Source organism: Lissotriton vulgaris, chromosome 8 (assembly GCF_964263255.1).
Source record: "Lissotriton vulgaris chromosome 8, aLisVul1.2, whole genome shotgun sequence".
NCBI lineage: Eukaryota > Metazoa > Chordata > Amphibia > Caudata > Salamandridae > Lissotriton > Lissotriton vulgaris.
Window position 1 is genome coordinate 1449907123 of NC_141696.1, and position 15987 is coordinate 1449923109.

Below are 15987 nucleotides of genomic sequence, written 5' to 3' on the forward strand. Positions count from 1 at the left end.
GACCAAGCAAGCAATCTCACCAAGAAACTGAAGGACAGAGGATATCCGAACAAAATCTTGCAAAATAGTCAAAAACGTGCGCGCAATCAACCCCGGGAAGTACTATTGGATAACACAGTGAAACCAACTGAGAAAACTCCCCTCACATGTGTTACAACATACAACAAGATTTCCAATGATGTGACCAGGGTAATAAATAAACATTGGTCGATTCTGAATTCCGGCAAAATGCAATGGGAAAAAACTCTCTTTTCTTTCAAAAAAGCAAGAAGCATTGAAGATGCCGTGGTAAACACTAGACCAATAACAAAAAAAGCAGTACAGAATGAAACAGCGCTAAATGCATGGGCACTACTGAAAGTCACGGGCTACTACAAATGTGGCAATTGTAGCGCGTGCCCTTTTACGACCAACACAAATACGTTGGACCTGGAACCAGGGAATATTTGGACAATCCAAGGCCACACAAACTGTAACAGTGAAAATGTAGTCTACAGAATACCGTGCCCATGTAATCTGCACTACATTGGCATGACCAACAGAAAAGTCAAATTACGTACAGGGGAACACAGGAGCACCATCAGGTGCAAGAAGTCCATGACTAGGTTAACCAAACATTACCTAACTGCAGGACACACACCAGATGATCTACAATGGACAATAATTGAACAAATAAGTCCAGGCAACAACCTGACTCAACGGCTCTTTGAGAAAGAACAAAGGTGGGTCTACAGGCTGTCCACACACAGGATTGGTTTAAACGACAACATTCCGTGGAATTCAGTCACGGGATAAACTGAGTTCTCACTCACTGGCTCACTTAATCACTAAGCGTCATCTGTAACTAAGGCGTCTCCCAGTTCTTCCCTGAGAGCCCCTGGTCGCCTTGGGAACTGTGTTCCAAGCCTCATTCTGATACCACGATGTGTCGATTGGCCAATCGGCACGCGTGATTCTCTGGACCATGCCCATTCCAGGAAGCAGAACGCTTAACTATCTGATTGCTCGCTCACTGTGGGTTAGGGAATCCCATGGGGCGTACTGTCTATGGAACCAAGTAGGTTACCAGTTCGAGGAACAGAAGCCGCAAGTAAGTCAGATCATACACGATCTCCCTGGATTTTTGTATAGACAAACGAGTTGGCATTCCGTCACTCATCGCATCCCCTTCTCGTGTTTTATCCTAATTCCTTAGATTACGCAAGCATCGCCTTTGGAACACGGACGCCCATGAAGCGGACTCTTACCGCTCTTTGAGTAAGCTGAATGTTTTACAAATATCCGGGTGCCACCTTGCTACATTCCTTATTAGGAACTGTGTAATCCTGTAAATTGAATAATTAAATGTAGGGTTCCCGGGTATATTGTGAGACATCCTAATCTCCAGTATAATAGCCGTTTACCACCACAAAATGCTTAATGTGCACAGATCTCACCGCTAATTAGTCTCTCCCAAACAACAAACTTAAAACAGTCACACGGCCTGGTGCGAGTAGCACCGGTACCAGAGCCAGACACCAATCACAGTGGCTGGGTATGGTCGAAACATGGTATTCACTTGTCTACATACTAAATTGAAGGGCAACTCGCTCTTTTCACATATTTATTTTTCTATATGTTATATGTACAACAAATGTTGGTCTTGAGTATTGTGATCCCAACCCCCCTTTTCCGGATATCTTTCTTCACAGGTTTTTCTTCCAGAGTGGGGAGAAGACTACATTTTGAAAAGGGACACAATTTTGTGTTTCCTATTTATCCCTGATCTAGGGCAGGACGCGCCTTAGCGTGTGCGTACCACCCAGGTCTTTTTCTAATTGGTCCTGACGAAAACCCACAATCGCAAGAGGTTGAAACATGTAGACCTATGACCCTAATTTTAAATCACATAGCACACGTCGCTATTTTATCAACACTAAACGTCTTGAACACCGGAGTCTACTTAATTAGACATAGGTGTCACAGTTCTTTTATTACTGTGTCCAGTCACTCAGGATTAAAATCTTGCATTGAGTATATCTGGCCCTTTTTTAAATCACTTTCTCCCCTTTTTTATCACTGCACATAAGAAAAAATACCCGCTCCACTGTAGTCAGGTGTCGTAGCACACCCTGTCGGCCTTCGGGGTGGGACCCCAATGATGAAGCATGTCACCAACTAGGTTGGTGAGTGAGGGGTCTTCAAAAAGGACATGCTATGTCCTATGTAAAGGTTGGGCACAAGTGCTTGAAAAAGCCTTAAGCTTTTGGCATAGAGACTTTCTCTGTTTTGCCTATAGGGGGTACTCCTCCTTTTGTTTTGTTATAATCTCCCTTAGGGGACTAGGAGTTCCTACCTCACATTGTAGTGAAATACCCTTACTCTCTCTTATTGTTTGACTACAGTTAGGCAGCGAGCAGCTGCAAGAGTTTCACATAGTCATCACACACTTTCCCTTTGGAATTCCCTCAATCATGAGCGAGAACCAAGGCCTCTCCTCCACCTCGGCTTAGGTGGAGGGAATTATGGGAGATCTATCTATATTCGCGGATGCGAACATAGCACAAAGCATATCGCAAACTACGGACTGGGAGAACGTAACAGAGCTAACAAGAAGTAGGATTAGAACTATCCTACATGGGACTATCCTAAAATAGTACTTAAGCAAGAACATGGCACCAAAATGTCTGTTAGTAGCCAATGCACCTCGTATTTTCTTGGAAGATGCTGACTTCCGAAAGGACTGGGCCGCAATAGCGTGGCACTGCACGCATGATTGGATAGCTCTCATCCTAAAAACTGCCCTAAGACTATTTGAAAAAACTACAAGTCGAAATCCAACTAGCCGAGGGCCAGATATAAACGACAATTACCGGTTACAAGAAGAAACTTGATGAACTGAATAGGGAAATCAATGAATATAAGGACAATCTGATGCAACAAAAAGTGGAAAAATTTCAGAAAGATCTGAAAAGATTCTCCATGGTAAAAACCTATCCCTATTTGGATCAGGAATACGTACCACCGTCAAAGGTGGATGACAATTCGGATGCCTCAAGTAACGCCTCAAGTAACACTTCCAATGCGAGCAGCAACTCAAGCAAAGGGAGCATAAAATAGAGAGGAAGAGGTCGTGGAAGGATGCAAAGCAACTGGCCAATGTTCACTCCTATACCAATGCAAGGCTATCCAGATCCCTTCAACCATCCCCAGAACTACCAGATGTTTGCTGGCAACCACCATTCCAACAACCCTTCTACCCACCAAATGTGTATAGACCGCCTTTTTTAGCCAGGCGCGGAAGGGGAAGGGGAAAAAGAAGACCGGGGAACCAAGGCAGTCAAGTACATTGGGGATCGGAAGAGCCGGACATGAATCAACAGCGGAGCAAGACCCCTCAGGCCGGGCCCAGCAACCGGAGAACCTAGTGACTAATCTAGCGACTAGACCACTCTCCAAGGACGAGGAACAAGTACTGAACAAAGGCCTCGGGTTTGTCCCGACGGCCAACCTGGACAAATTCAAACTTCAGTGTGAGCTTTCGTCCTTCTTTAGAAAACTCAAACTGAGAGCATTCTTCGAAAGAAAAGTAGTGATGACACCCATTGATGATCCCAACGAGACAGGCTTAAGAATAAAATCAACTTTCATGCCTCCACCACATATGATCCCCGTGGAAGTAACCACATTTGACCAAGCTGTCTTCAACGAAGTTGAGAGGCTGACCCCAAAAAAAACATTCACAAGTCTGACAAAGTATGAGAGAATGGCGCTGGAGACACTCAGGGATTGTGATACCATCGTGATTAAACCCGCGGACAAAGGCGGTGGAGTGGTGGTAGTGGACAAATCAGCATAGCAAACCGAATGCCGAAGACTGCTGTCAGACGAGACAAGCTACCGGGAACTACCGAGTGACCCTACGGAGGAGCTACGTAGCGAGATAAAATTGCTAGTTGAATATGGAGAAACGGGAGGCATATCTCCAAACAAGAGGCGGATTTCTTATGCAAAAGCAAAGGAAGAACACCGTATTTCTACACACTCCCAAAAATGCACAAGAACAAACTCCCCCCACCCGGAAGACGGATAGTGTCCAGCCTGGGTTCACTTTTAGAACACTTATCCCGCTTCTGTGCTGTCTTCTTTAAGAAACTGGTACAAAAAACCAGCACATATCTTCAAGATACCAAGAGCCTGTTACAACTACTCAACGACCTCACTGTGGACGATAACACCATCCTGGTGAGTTTTGATATTTAGAGTTTGTATACTAGTATTCCCCAGGACGCCACGCTGAAGGTCCTGGAAAAAGCTCTCAAGGAGGAGGAATGGACTTCCAGAACCCCGGGAAACTTTCTTTTAGAATGTGCAAGGTTGGCATTAAAAAGGAACTATTTTGAATTTGAGGGAACACTATACCTCCAGACAGGTGGAACCTCGATGGGGAGCACATTTGCCCCCAGCGTGGCAGGACTCTACGTCCATGACTTTGAGAAGAAACACATACTCAGTGAAAGAAACCCCTATAGATCCAACATTCTGTTATGGAAACGGTACATCGATGATGTGCTGACAATCTGGAATGGACCAGAAGACTCTCTGGCCTCCTTTTTCAACTGTATGAATACCTGCGATGACAATTTGAAATTCACCTATGTCAAGGACAAAAACACACTGGTGTTCCTCGACCTTGTTATAAACAAAGAAAATGGGAAGTTTGAAACTGTCACACACTACAAACCTACGGCAAGAAACAACCTTCTAAGATTCGAAAGTTTTCACCCGAGGCCACTACAGGAGAATCTTCCCTACGGGCAATATTTACGAATCCGCCGTAATTGTAGTCAGCTCAAAGATTACAAAGAACAAGCAAGCAATCTCACAAAAAAACTCAAGGACAGAGGATATCCGAACAAAATCTTGCAAAAGAGTCAAAAACGTGCGCGCAATCAACCCCGGGTAGTACTATTGGATAACACAGTGAAACCAACTGAGAAAACTCCCCTCACATGTGTTACAACATACAACAAGATTTCCAATGATGTGACCAGGGTAATAAATAAACATTGGTTGATTCTGAATTCCGGCAAAATGCAATGCGAAAAACCTCTCTTTTCTTTCAAAAAAGCAAGAAGCATTGAAGATGCCGTGGTAAACACTAGACAAATAACAAAAAAAGCAGTACAGAATGAAACAGTGCTAAATGCATGGGGACTACCGAAAGTCACGGGCCACTACAAATGTGGCAATTGTAGCGCGTGCCCTTATATGACCAACACAAAAAACGTTGGACCCGGAACCAGGGAAGATTTGGACAATCCAAGGCTACACAAACTGTAACAGTGAAAATGTAGTCTACAGAATAACGTGCCCATGTAATCTGCACTACATTGGCATGACCAATAGAAAAGTCAAATTACGTATAGAAGAACACAGAAGCACCATCAGGTGCAAGAAGTCCATGACTAGGTTAACCTAACATTACCTAACTGCAGGACACACACCAGATGATCTACAATGGACAATAATTGAACAACTAAGTCCAGGAAACAAACTGACTCAACGGCTCTTTGAGAAAGAACAAAGGTGGGTCTACAGGCTGTCCACACACAGGATAGGTTTAAACGACAACATTCAGTGGAATTCAGTTATGGGATAAACTGAGTTCTCACTCACTGGCTCACTTAATCGCTAAGCGTCATCTCTAACTAAGGCGTCTCCCAGTTCTTCCCTGAGCGACCCTGGTTGCTTTGGGAACTGTGTTCCAAGCCTCATTCTGATAGACCTATGTGTCGATTGGCCCATCGGCATGCGTGATTCTCTGGACCACGCCCATTCCAGGAAGCGGAAAGCTTAACTATCTGATCGCACGCTCACTGTGGGTTAGGGAATCCCACGGGGCGTACAGTCTATGGAACCATGTAGATTACCAGTTCGAGGAACAGAAGCTGCAAGTAAGTCAGATCATACACGATCTCCCTGGATTTTTGTATAGACAAACGAGTTGACATTTCGTCACTCATCGCATCCTCTGCTCGTGTTTTATCTTAATTCCTTAGATTACGCGAGCATCGCCTTTGGAACACGGACGCCCAAGAAGCGGACTCTTACCGCTCTTTGAGTAAGCTGAATGTTTTACAAATATCCGGGTGCCACCTTGCTACATTCCTTATTAGGAACTGTGTAATCCTGTAAATTGAATAATTAAATGTAGCGTTCCCTGGTATATTGTGAAACATCCTAATCTCCCGTATAATAGCCGTTTACCACCACAAAATGCTTAATGTGCACAAATCTCACCGCTAATTAGTCTCTCCCAAACAACAAACTTAAAACAGTCACACGGCCTGGTGTGAGTAGCACGGGTACCAGAGCCAGACACCAATCACAGTGGCTGGGTACGGTCGAAACATGGTAGTCACTTGCCTACCTACTAAATTGAAGGGCAACTCGCTCTTTTCACATATTTATTTTTCTATATGTTATATGTACAACAAATGTTTTTCTTGAGTATTGTGATCCCAACCCCCTTTTTCCTGATATCTTTCTTCACAGGTTTTTCTTCCAGAGTGGGGAGAAGACTACATTTTGAAAAGGGACACAATTTTGTGTTTCCTATTTATCACTGATCTAGGGCAGGACGTGGCTTAGCGTGTACCTACCACCCAGGTCTTTCTTCTTTTTCTAATTGGTCCTGACGAAAACCCACAATCGCAAGAAGTTGAAACATGTAGACCTATGACCTTAATTTTAAATCACATAGCACACGTCGCTATTTTATCAACACTACACGTCTTGAACACCCGAGTCTACTTAATTAGACATAGGTGTCACAGTTCTATTATTAGGGTGTCCAGTCGCTCAGGAATAAAATCTTGAATTGAGTATATCTGGCCACTTTTAAAATCACTTTCACCCCTTTTTTATCACTGCACATATAAAAGAAAAAATACCCGCTCCACTGTAGTCAGGTGTCGTAGCACACCCTGTTGGCACTCAGCCTTCGGGGTGGGACCCCAATGATGAAGCAGGTCACCAACTAGGATGGTGAGTGAGGGGTCTTCAAAAAGGACATGCTATGTCCTACGTAAAGATTGGGCACTAGTGCTTGATTAAGCCTTAAGCTTTTGGCACAGAGACTTTCTCTGTTTGCCTATAGGGGGTACTCCTCCTTTGGATTTGTTATAATCTCCCTTAGGGGACTAGGAGTTCCTGCCTCACATTGTAGTGAAATACCCTTACTCTCTCTTATTGTTTGACTACAGTTAGGCAGCGCGCAGCTGCAAGAGTTTCACATAGTCATTACACACTTTCCCTTTGGAATTCCCTCAATCATGAGCGAGAACCAAGGCCTCTCCTACACCTCGGCTGAGGTGGAGGAAATTATGGGAGATCTATCTATATTCGCGGATGCGAACATAGCACAAAGCATATCGCAAACTACGGACTGGGAGAACTTAACAGAGCTAAAAAGAAGTAGTATTAGAACTATCCTACATGGGACTAAAACAGTACTTAAGCAAGAACATGGCACCAAAAGGTCTGGTCGTAGCCAATGCACCTCGTATTTTCTTGGAAGATGCTGACTTCCGAAAGGACTGGGCCGCAATATCTTGGCACTGCACGCATGATTGGATAGCTCTCATCCTAAAAACTGCCCTAAGACTATTTGAGAAAACTACAAGTCGAAATCCAACTAGCCGAGGGCCAGATATAAACGACAATTACCGGTTACAAGAAGAAACTTGATGAACTGAATAGGGAAATCAATGAATATAAGGACAATCTGATGCAACAAAAAGTGGAAAAATTTCAGAAAGATCTGAAAAGATTCTCCATGGTAAAAACCTATCCCTATTTGGATCAGGAATACGTACCACCGTCAAAGGTGGATGACAATTCGGATGCCTCAAGTAACGCCTCAAGTAACACTTCCAATGCGAGCAGCAACTCAAGCAATGGGAGCATAAAATAGTGAGGAAGAGGTCGTGGAAGGATGCAAAGCAACTGGCCAACGTTCAATCCTATACCAATGCAAGGCTATCCAGATCCCTTTAACCATCCCCAGAACTACCAGACATTTGCTGGCAACCACCATTCCAACAACCCTTCTACCCACCAAATGTGTATAGACCGCCTTTTTTAGCCAGGCGCGGAAGGAGAAGGGGAAAAAGAAGACCGGGGAACCAAGGCAGTCAAGTACATTGGGGATCGGAAGAGCCAGACATGAATCAACAGCGGAGCTAGACCCCTCAGGCCGGGCCCAGCAACCGGAGAACCTAGTGACTAATCTAGCGACTAGACCACTCTCCATGGATGAGGAACAAGTACTGAACAAAGGCCTCGGGTTTGTCCCGACGGCCAACCTGGAAAAATTCAAACTTCAGTGTGAGCTTTCGTCCTTCTTTAGAAAACTCAAACTGAGAGCATTTTTCGAAAGAAAACAAGAGATGACACCCATTGATGATCCCAACGAGACAGGTTTAAGAATAAAATCAACTTTCATGCCTCCACCACATATGATCCCCGTGAAAGTAACCACATTTGAACAAGCTGTCTTCAACGAAGTTGAGACGCTGACCCCGAAAAAAGCATTCACAAATCTGACAAAGAATGAAAGAATGGCGCTGGAGACCCTCAGGGATTGTGATACCATCGTGATTAAACCCGCGGACAAAGGCGGTGGAGTGGTGGTAGTGGACAAATCAGCATATCAAACCGAATGCCGAAGACTACTGTCAGACGAGACGAGCTACCGGGAACTACCGAGTGACCCTACGGAGGAGCTACGTAGCGAGATAAAATCGCTAGTTGAATATGGAGAAACGGGAGGATATATCTCCAAACAAGAGGCGGATTTCTTATGCAAAAGCAAAGGAAGAACACCGTATTTCTACACACTCCCAAAAATGCACAAGAACAAACTCCCCCCACCCGAAAGACGGATAGAATCCGGCCTGGGTTCACTTTTAGAACACTTATCCCTCTTCTGTGCTGTCTTCTTTAAGAAACTGGTACAAAAAACCAGCACATATCTTCAAGATACCAAGAGCCTGTTACAACTACTCAATGACCTCACTGTGGACGATAACACCATACAGGTAAGTTTGGAAATTTAGAGTTTGTATACTAGTATTCCCCAGGACGCCACGCTGAAGGTCCTGGAAAAAGCTCTAGAGGAGGAGGAATGGACTTCCAGAACCCCGAGAAACTTTATTTTAGAATGTGCAAGGTTGGCATTAAAAAGGAACTATTTTGAATTTGAGGGAACACTATACCTCCAGACAGGTGGAACTTCGATGGGGAGCACATTTGCCCCCAGCGTGGCAGGACTCTACGTCCATGACTTTGAGAAGAAACACATAGTCAGTGAAAGAAACCCCTATAGATCCAACATTCTGTTATGGAAACGGTACATCGATGATGTGCTGGCAATCTGGAATGGACCAGAAGACTCTCTGGCCTCCTTTTTCAACTGTATGAATACCTGCGACGACAATTTGAAATTCACCTATGTCAAGGACAAAAACACACTGGTGTTCCTCGACCTTGTTATAAACAAAGAAAATGGGAAGTTTGAAACTGTCACACACTACAAACCTACGGCAAGAAACAACCTTCTAAGATTCGAAAGTTTTCACCCGAAGCCACTACAGGAGAATCTTCCCTACGGGCAATATTTACGAATCCGCCGTAATTGTAGTCAGCTCAAAGATTACAAAGAACAAGCAAGCGATCTCACCAAAAAACTGAAGAACAGAGGATATCCGAACAAAATCTTGCAAAAGAGTCAAAAACGTGCGCGCAATCAACCCCGGGTAGTACTATTGGATAACACAGTGAAACCAACTGAGAAAACTCCCCTCACATGTGTTACAACATACAACAAGATTTCCAATGATGTGACCAGGGTAATAAATAAACATTGGTCGATTCTGAATTCCGGCAAAATGCAATGCGAAAAACCTCTCTTTTCTTTCAAAAAAGCAAGAAGCATTGAAGATGCCGTGGTAAACACTAGACCAATAACAAAAAAAGCAGTACAGAATGAAACAGTGCTAAATGCATGGGGACTACCGAAAGTCACGGGCCACTACAAATGTGGCAATTGTAGCGTGTGCCCTTTTATGACCAACACGAAAAAAACATTGGACCTGGAACCAGGGAAGATTTGGACAATTCAAGGCTACACAAACTGTAACAGTGAAAATATAGTCTACAGAATAACGTGCCCATGTAATCCGCACTACATTGGCATGACCAATAGAAAAGTCAAATTACGTATAAGGGAATACAGAAGCACCATCAGGTGCAAGAAGTCCATGACTAGGTTAACCGAACATTACCTAACTGCAGGACACACACCAGATGATCTACAATGGACAATAATTGAACAAATAAGTCCAGGCAACAACCTGACTCAACGGCTCTTTGAGAAAGAACAAAGGTGGGTCTACAGGCTGTCCACACAGGATTGGTTTAAACGACAACATTCCGTGGAATTCAGTCATGGGATAAACTGAGTTTTCACTCACTGGCTCACTTAATCGCTAAGCGTCATCTCTAACTAAGGCGTCTCCGAGTTCTTCCCTGAGCGCCCCTGGTCGCCTTGGGAACTGTGTTCCAAGCCTCATTCTGATAGACCTATGTGTCGATTGGCCAATCGGCATGCGTGATTCTCTGGACCACGCCCATTCCAGGAAGCGGAACGCTTAACTATCTGATCGCTCGCTCACTGTGGGTTAGGGAATCCAACGAGGCGTACCGTCTATGGAACCAAGTAGGTTACCAGTTCGAGGAACTGAAGCCGCAAGTAAGTCAGATCATACACGATCTCCCTGGATTTTTGTATAGACAAACGAGTTGACATTCCATCACTCATCGCATCCTCTGCGAGTGTTTTATCTTAATTCCTTAGATTAAGCCAGCATCGCCTTTGGACGCCCAGAAAAGCGGACTCTTACCGCTCTTTGAGTAAGCTGAATGTTTTACAATTATCCGGGTGCCACCTTGATACATTCCTCATTAGGAACGGTGTAATCCTGAAAATTGAATAATTAAATGTAGCATTCCCGGGTATATTGTGAGACATCCTATCTCCCGTATAATAGCCGTTTACCACCACAAAATGCTTAATGTGCACAGATCTCACCGCTGATTAGTCTCTCCCAAACAACAAACTTAAGACAGTCACACGGCCTGGTGTGAGCAGCACCGGTGCCAGAGCCAGACACCAATCACAGTGGCTGGGTACGGTCGAAACATGGTAGTCACTTGTCTACCTACTAAATTGAAGGGCAACTCGCTCTTTTCACATATTTATTTTTCTATATGTTATATGTACAACAAATGTTTGTCTTAAGTATTGTGATCCCAACCTCCCTTTTCCTGATATCTTTCTTCACAGGTTTTTCTTCCAGAGTGGGGAGAATACTACATTTTGAAAAGGGACACAATTTTGTGTTTCCTATTTATCACTGATCTAGGGCAGGATGCGCCTTAGCGTGTGCGTACTACCCAGGTCTTCCTTTTTTTCTAATTGGTCCTGACGAAAACCCACAATCGCAAGAGGTTGAAACATGTAGACCTATGACCTTAATTTTAAATCACATAGCACACGTCGCTATTTTATCAACACTACACGTCTTGAACACCTGAGTCTACTTAATTAGGCATAGGTGTCACAGTTCTTTAATTAGGGTTTCCAGTCGCTCAGGAATAAAATCTTGAATTGAGTATATCTTTCCCTTTTTTAAATCACTTTCACCCCTTTTTTATCACTGCACATATAAAAGAAAAAATACCCGCTCCACTGTAGTCAGGTGTCGTAGCTCACCCTGTTGGCTCTCGGCCTTCGGGGTGGGACCCCAATGATGAAGCATGTCACTAACTAGGTTGGTGAGTGAGGGGTCTTCAAAAAGGACATGCTATGTCCTAATTAAATGTTGCGCACAAGAGCTTGATTAAGCCTTAGGCTATTGGCACAGAGACTTTCTCTGTTTTGCCTATAGGGGGTACTCCTATTTTTTTTTTGTTAAAATCTCCCTTAGGGGACTAGGAGTTCCTACCTCACATTGTAGTGAAATACCCTTACTCTCTCTTATTGTTTGACAGCACAATAATGCACACACACACACAGACACCAGGGGCATCGTTTAACACACGTTTGTTTTTTGATGTAACCTTTCAGATGCATTGCTATCACACGTGGAAGGCTAATGTACAGACCACTTTTCTGTTGGTCATGCCAATGTAGTGCAGATTACATGGGCACGTTATTCTGTAGACTACTTTTTCACTGTTACAGTTTGTGTGGCCTTGGATTGTCCAAATCTTCCCTGGTTCCAGGTCCAACGTTTTAGTGTTGGTTGTAAAAGGGCACACTCTACAATTGCCACATTTGTAGTGGCGATTGTATATATATATATATATATGTATATATATATATATATGAAACAATCCCTGCTGCCTCTCGCCCGGAGCCCAGTGCTGGAAACCGCTGCGCAGGAAGAAGAGAGGATATATATATATATATATATATATATATATATATATATATATATATATATATATATATATATATATACATATATCTGCATATATATATGTATAGATAGAGAGAGAGAAAGAGAGAGATTCTCATGTACAACTTGACTTCCACTGAAGAAGGACTAACATCCGAAATGCGCCTGGCAGTATGAACAATGAGAACTGTGCACTGCAACCTGTAACAGCCTATTCAAATAAAATGTGCGGACATTACCTACCTGTGGTTCCTCCCATTGCAGTAAACTTTGTGATTATGATGTTAGCGGCCAGCCAAGCCGCGGAAGAGACCCGCCACGAGAGCGCGTACCCAAGGAGACACCATGCAGCGCCGCCTAAGAATGGGGGTATTGCGCATTAGAAAGCATGAGAGTGCAACAGGTTCGTCAGAAGAACGCGTCTGGCAGTATGAACAATGAGAACTGTGCACTGCAACCTGTAGCAGCTTTCAAATAAAATTTGCGGACATCACCTACCTGTGGTTCCTTCCATTGTGGTAAACTTTGTGATTTTGATGATTTTATATATATTAGGCAGAAAAACGTCTCCAGCAGTCACGCAGGTTTGATAGACGAGACAAACCCAGGTACTGGTGCTGATTATTTTATTTTGCTCTCCACCACACCACCATTATGCGTTTTGGCCAAGCAAGGCCTTGATCACATGACAACTTTGTAGGGGAGTATGTGCTCAATTGAAAGTGCTATTGCCAACAAAAAAAGTATTCATTTCATAGACATGGAAAACATCCTATCTGAAAAACATTACTGCATAAATGCATGTATGCACGTAAGTAACCTTGTAAAGTGCTAGTGCTGCATATGAACTGTACCAGGGTATGTACAACAGGATAATAATAATTGAGTCTATAATTATAAATTCATAAATAAATATAAATATAAATACACATATAAATATAGCAGCAATATATACGGTGTAACACAAATGAATAGAATGGTATGGTTTTTAAAATTAATATTATTATTACTACACCACATTATCATTGTTATCCTGATCCTATCTATGTATATACAATTTATTTGTTCATTTATTGCAATGTAACTATGCCATTTGATTGGGTCCTGAGTTCTGATTGAGTGCCCTTGCTAAAGCCATGCATCTGAATTAAACAAGACACAGGCAGACCCTCAAGTGTTATGCATTATAATTGCTAACAATTGATGGGAAATTACACCCAAGTGGGTAAGGCAGTTTAAGCATACATGCAGATTCAGAAATAAATATTGGCATAAAAATATTAAAATTGTGCTACCTAGTGAAAATGTGAAATTACAAAGTGATTATATAAAAACAATACTTTTAGACAATAGAAAAATATAGTTGAGATAGCTGGTATGTTTACATATATACAGATAATTAATTATGTGGACAGTATTCATAAGTATGTGTGGCAGTCCTCCCCTGCATTGAGACCATTAGGGGTCTTAGTATCAAAAAAAATTATGTGTCTGGTCTCTAATCTACGCAACTGCAACTCTCGATCTCCTCCCCTCCTCTGTGGTGGGACGGTATCTATGACAAAGTATCTCAATCCTGCAGGATTTTTGCCATGTAACTCCTCAAAATGCCTGGCTACCAGGTACGCAGTGTCGTCGTTGGTAATGGCCCTTAGGTGCTGAAGGATGCATTTGTGCACCTGTGGTCTTGTGCTACCGACATAACGAAGACCACAGGGGCACTCCAGCACATACACTGCGTACTCGGTGCGGCATGTCAATTTATGTTTAATGACAATGGGTTTGTCACTAAATGGAGTAGAATATTCTTTTCTACTTATCCCATTTGTACATGCTATACAAGAGGAGCATTTGAGGAAGCCCCTACTTGAGTCCAACCACAAGCCTGTGGTCCTAATCTCAGGGCTACTAGAAACCAAACAATTACTCATGGTCCTAGCTCTTTTGTAGGCTATGCTGGGGGTGCCCTTAACCTGACTGCCTAGGACTGGATCACTAGATATGAGTGCCCAGTTGCGTTTAACTATGTTTCTGATAGTCGAGTGCTGGTTGTTGAATGTAAAGATGAGTCTAGTGTCTTTATCCGCAACTCTCGATGTAACATTCCTGCTTTGAATAGTTTTAGACAGTAAGATTGTTCTGTCTAGAGAGTTCGCTCTATTGATAGCTTTGTCTATATTCTCACTAGAGTAACCTCTTTGCAGGAATCTATGTTTGCAATCTAACTGGGCCTCTTCTCAGTCAATATCGGTGCTACAAATCCTCCTGATGCGGAGCATTTTCCCATAGGGAATGCTCCTTATCAGGTGGGCAGGATGGTGACTTCCTGCGTGAAGGACACTGTTACCCACAGTTGGTTTTCGGTAGAGTTTGGTTTGCAGTTTCCCCCCACGATGAAAAACATCCACATCTAAGAAACAGATTGATGTATCGCTGATATGGGCAGTAAATTGTAGGTTAAGGTTATTGTGGTTCAATTTGTCAATGAACTCGGCTGCCTCAGAATGTGACTCATCCCAAATTACAAAGAGATCGTCTATATAACGTAGCCACTTTATGATTTTAGTTTTCATGATATCGTCGAAATTTGGCATGAGGACCTGCTCCTCCCAGTATCCCATGTGTAAACAGGCATAACTGGGAGAGAAGCAGGCCCCCATCACCACTCCCCTAGTCTGCTGAAACAATTGTTTCCCAAATAAGAAAAAGTTGTTTTCAAGGCACAAAGTGATCATGGCTATAATCATGCGTATATGTTCAGTCAGGCACGCAGGTCTAGAACCAAGGAAATGCTGTATTGCTCTAAGCCCATCCTTGTGAAAAATGCTGGTGTACAATGAAGTAACATCTAGTCAAATTAACAAATAGTTCTGTTTCCACTCCACATCATTTATCTTGCTCAAGAAATCTCCTGTATCGAGCACAAAAGATGGTAACGACCTGACAGATTCTTGCAGAAAAAAGTCAACATATTTGCTTACGTTTTCAAGTATGCTATTGCAAGCCAAAATGATGGGTCGCCCAGGCGGTAGCAGGCTATTTTTATGGATCTTGGGTATGAAGTAGATTACCGGTGTTACAGGGTTTTCCTTCTTCATAAACTTGAACTCATCCATGGTGATGATGCCAGTACTTCTCCAAGCCATATGTTTGGAATAACTTTAGCTTGCTGAAATTGATTAACATCAGACCGTCAATAGCAGGCCCGATCATTCAGTTGACCCAGTGCTACATCCATGTACATTTTGAGCGGCCACAACACAACATTTCCTCCCTTATTGGATTGCCGAATGACTATGTTCGTATTGTTTTGCAATTTTTTATTGAGTTGATGGTACTCAAGGTCCCGATAATGATGTTTTTTTTAAATTGTGCCATGTTTAAGAAACAGTGCCCTTAGTTCTAGGCTGACTCTATCATGAAATAAGTCAGTATTGTCTGTAATCATCAAGGGGCAGAATATTGACTTGGGTTTGAAGCT